The following is a 5,251-nucleotide window of genomic DNA, read 5'->3' on the forward strand; positions in this document are numbered from 1 at the left end:
CCTTGGACTCAGGGTTCGTTATCATTGCTAGGTCATGCTTTAATGCATAAATTTGTAAGCACTATTGCTATTACCCCCCAAATAAGAACAGAAATCCAAAAGGCCATGGCCAGGCTTTGGGAGGATATTTCCCTTGAAAAGGAAGGTTTAGGACTCAAAGGGATGCATTCTTTGTACGCCATGAGGATGTTGTAAAACAGAAAACGTTAATAAAACCGTCAGAAATGAGGTCGAAGAGCTTAACGTGGAGGTGGGGCTGACGGTCTGGAATCTTACCAAGAATCTGCTTTTCTTTCCATAAAGGAAAGGCTAAAAAGGGACTCTTCCCATCTGAACCTCAAACTAGTTTTAAATACATTCGGGAAAAAAATTTACGCACAGCGCAAACCTCCCACTCAGACACCCTCCCACTGGCTGGTAATTCTCTCTGAATGGTCTGTGGTGGCATCCTGGGCACCATGGCACTACTCTCCGTGGCTCTGGGGTTGCTGAGCACACGCACGTATGACAGCAGGGCGGGTCTTTGTGGGATCCTTTCCCTCCAAAAGGTGACTTAGAGGCACTGTGAAGAGGAATTGCTTTGTAGGAACCCAGAAATGCAAACATTTATAGAATCACTAGGCACAAATTACTTGGCACTGCAAATTGGAACAATTAGCAAACCTTTGTAAGGAAGGCATGTTGAACGTGCAACAACTTGAGAATGGAATAAAAATGGACCTATTATTCTTTGACTCAATTAGGCGCACATGATGTATTCAATATGCTTTTGCCAAACCATATATTTATCTGTGCTGTTTGAGGGCGAGGGTGGGGTTACTGCTGAGCGAGACCCATTCATACCAGCCCTGCCCCTCACCCGCCATGGAATGCAAGGAACTAGTGGTTTCTGCAAACGGATGAGAGCTAGGCTGGTCGCACAATATTTTGTACACAAGTAAAATGATACCAACAACACTAAGTTATTTTTCATAATGGTCACAGATTTTTACAGGAACTAGCGATAGAGAAAGGGACCATCTGAAATGAAGCCATTTAGCAATGTGACTTTTTTCCCTTCTAGCTAAGTCCAAATTATGGATGTACTCTTCTCTGTGTTCTCCAAGATGGTAAACTAGACCCGCCCGCTGGAAGTGAGCTTTAAAATTGGCACACAATTAGAATTTCTGTTCTACTAAAATAAAAATATCAAGTGGTCTGTCAATAATTTTACACTTCCAAAGGGCCAGGAAATCCTTTTCTAGTTTGTCTATCCATACTATTTACAAAATGTAGCCCGTATATGTATTACTAACAAACGACCACCCTCTGGGGACCGAGTAACCAGTGACTAAAAGCTACCATCAGAACTTGAAGGGACTGTAAAGATGATCTAGACCACACTCCTCCCCTACAGGCTGGGCAAACCCTCATCTTCTGACTCCTTGTCCAGGCCTGGCCCGAAATCACTGGTCTTGAGTATGTGCCAGAAATGGCATTGGAGGGCTGGAGTGCGCTGCCCAGCTGTCCTAGCCTCACAGCAATAGTTCAACAGGGACTTTTTTTTGGTATTACTTTCTTCTATCACCTCTTACTCTGTCTCTTTCTATGCCTGCATTTTTTTTTTTCTTTGAGACTCATCTTTGCTGTAATGCAAATACTTGCTTTTATTCCAAAATAATTTTTTCTGATTCTTGGAATACACTAGTTGGCCGTGTCTTGGCATTATGTTTATAAAGTTGTTTCTGTTTCAACTTTGAATATCTTCCATGTTAGGACTCTTTCTTGGGGCGGGGGGTAACTTTTAAATTTTGAAATAATTTCAGAATTTCTGAAAAGCTGCAAGAATAGTACAAAGGATTCCTATATACCTTTTACCCAGATTCTCCAATGGTTGACATTTTCCCACATTTGCTTGATCATTTTCTCTCTGCATAGATACATATTTATTAGTTTTTTGCCTGAACCATTTGAGCGTAAGTTGTAGCACGATGCCCCTTCACTCCTACATCATTCAGTGTGTATCTTACTATGAAAAGTATTGCACTTCAATGCTGAAAAAGGAAAAAGCAGATAAGCAAAAAGAAGAAAATTAAAATCCATCTGGAGTCTTGCTACCCAGAAATAAACATTTTGCCGTATATTCTTCCAGTTCTTTTCTATGCATATATTCAAACTTTTTACCCAAATGTGACATTAAACATACAATGTTAAGCCTGTTGGAGTCTACATAGCACAGTGGGCGAGCTCTGGTTCTGGAGTCAGCCTGGGTTCAAATCCTGTGTGTACTACTCACTATCTGTATTCATTTCCTGTGGCTGCCATAACAAATTACCACAAACTGGGTGGCGTAAAACAACAGACATTAATTCTCTCATAGTTCAGGAGGTGAGAAGTCTGAAATCAAAGTGTCAGCAGGGCTGGTTCCTTCTGGAACTCTGAGGGAGAATCTGTTCCATGCCTCTCTCTGTGAGCTACGGGCGGCTGCCAGCAACCCTTGGCGTCCCCCGGCTTGTAGACACATTGCTCCAGTCTCTGCCCTCCCTCCTCTCTACCCTCCTGTAGACTTCTGTCCTGTGTCTCTGTGGGTCTCAAATCGCTCTCTCTCTTCTTATGTAAGGATACCAGTCATAGGTGAATCCAGGGTGACTTTGTCTTTAGATCCTTAATTACCTTTGCAAAGATGCTATTTCTAAATAAGGGCACATTCTGAGGTTCTAGGTGGACATGAATTTTGGGGGGACACTGTTTATCTCACTATATTAGCACTGTGTTCATGGATAAGGAATTTTACCTCTCTAAATGTAAGTTCCTGGGGTTATTTTAAGGACTAAATGCGATAACACACATAAAGCTAATACATAATATCCAGGACATGGTAAGCATGCAACAATTGCTAGTTATTGATTGTGACAAAAATACGAGCGTAACAAAATTTATTCACTCCATAACCTATTGGCTATTTAGATTTTTTCCCATTTTTTTTGGTTATTATAGGTAAACTCCTAATAAATATCCTTGTGACTTGATTTTTGAAAATTTTTTTACATATTCATGGTTATTTACTGAGCATAAATTAGGCGTGGTTCCCCAAATTCTAAGACTTTTGAGGTCCCAAGTCCTTTCTTGGGCTGCACGGTGTTATGATTGATCTCCTCTGTCCGTCTGGGGAAATCATCTTTGGTACAGCAGTCTGGGGAACTATCTTAGTTTTCCCCAAATTACCATTCCTGGAAATACACACTGAAGATCTGACAGTGTGGGTGCCTGTTCACTAGTGATTCTCCTCCCGATGGAAACACAGCAGGGCGTGGGAGGAGACGCACAGTGGAACGTGTGTCCCACGGGCCACAGCTGGCCGGGGAAGGAGTGGTACCGAATCTGAAGCTCAGTCACTGGATTCTGCAAAGCAGTTTTGAGCACTCAGGTAGACGGTAAACCACAACAACCGTGGCAGGAAAACAGCCCACCACAGATAAAATCCTAAAGCTCCAGCTGACACTCTGGTGCTCACGTCTTACTAAGAAATTGCTGAGCAGTTCAAAGTCCTGGCTCAGAGCCCTCACTGCACATCGAGGAACCGAGGGGCCTTCTTTCGGGGGCGACCCTCGGGCCCCAGGTGATTCCAGACCCTCTCTCCACCTCCTCCTGGGCACAGAGGAGAGGCCGGAGGGGCAGGAAAAGGAAAGGCGCTACGCACTGTCCCTGCTATAGCCAGAGTACTTTGGTTTCCAATGTGAATTGTTTTCTTTATGATGTCAGAACACAGAGAAGGTCACACAGATAGATGCACCAGCGAACCAGGTGAGAAATAAAGTGACTGAGGGCCATCCACAAAGGCCCTGGCATTTGACAGTTTCCCCCTGGAACAAACACACAAACCTTTAGTCAGCTTCTTTTGACCACAATTAGAACATACTGCCAGAGCAGGCGACCACAAATGGTATTTAAAACCAGCTTGACGGTTTTGGGGGGGAGCTAAGTCAGAGAAATGCTCCCCCATCACACACATACACAAGCCCAGCCTTACCCTACCTCCCACGAGAAACTATTTTTCTTTTGATTGACATTCTTTTTTAAAATAATGTTTGAAATAGTTCTCAAAAGTCATGAATTTGAAGCTGAGTGGGTCTACCTGAAACACCTATATTTAGCTTTGCAATGGGCTTGTGAAAACTTGTTTTTATTTTGATTGTTGTGGGTTTGCACCCCTGGAGTTTCGTTTTGACTTTTCGGGTTAAATGAGTTTCAAAATGAAACTCATCCGATTGTCAACTTTTCCCCCTCTTTTTAATTTAAAAACTGGAGGCTCTCTTATTCCAGAGGTTCTGACTGTTAGTGTTTCTCCAGAATTCCTCTCCTTTCCCTGCGGCAAGCTGACTATATTGCCCCTGGCCTGCGTGTTTAACACCTCTTTTCCCCCTTCTTAATGCCTTTAAAACAAAGAGCTGAGGCCAAGGGAACGCCCTTGGTTGACGTGTCAAAAGAGCTGAGCTCATATTCTTGCTCCTGGGTGGCGAAGCAAACTTGATCAGATCTGTGCTTGTTTCCTCACTGGAGAAATGGGATGCAAATAAGATCTTCTCTCTCTTTTGTAGGGTGCTGTAACCAAAAATCCAAGTTGAACTTCACTGTCAATTAAGGAACACTAATCCCTTCTAAGTAAAAGTTGTTATTATAGGGAGGGATTTTATATCAAAATGTTTTTCATAAGCATTTGGAGCCTCAGGACCTGATGTTGGAAGCTGCGAAGTGAATTCCTACGCCCCCAGAGAGGTACAGCCTCAGACAGGTACGCTGACTGGCGAAGAGAAGAATGAATTATTAAGCCAACCTGTGAAGAGAGAATCGATATTCTATACTTTCTCTATTATCATAATTTATTGGGATTACTTTTTAAATGTCTGTTATACTTTATACAAAATAGTTAATAAGCTACAACTCTATTCAGCTTCTATTCATGTCCTACTGCTGCTGTAACACATTACCATAAACTGAGTGGCTTTAAACACAACATAAGGCTTCCCTGGTGGTGCAGTGGTTAAGAATCCACCTGCCAATGCAGGGGACACGGGTTCGAGCCCTGGTCCAGGAAGATCTCACATGCAGCGGAGCAACTAAGCCCGCAAGCCACAACTACTGAGCCCACGCTCCACAACTACTGAAGCCCACGCACCTAGAGCTGGTGCTCCGCAACAAAAGAAGCCACCGCAATGAGAAGCCCTCGCACTGCGACGAAGAGTAGCCCCTGCTCACCGCAACTAGAGAAAGC

Source organism: Physeter macrocephalus, chromosome 10, assembly GCF_002837175.3.
Source record: "Physeter macrocephalus isolate SW-GA chromosome 10, ASM283717v5, whole genome shotgun sequence".
NCBI classification, from domain to species: Eukaryota; Metazoa; Chordata; class Mammalia; order Artiodactyla; family Physeteridae; genus Physeter; species Physeter macrocephalus.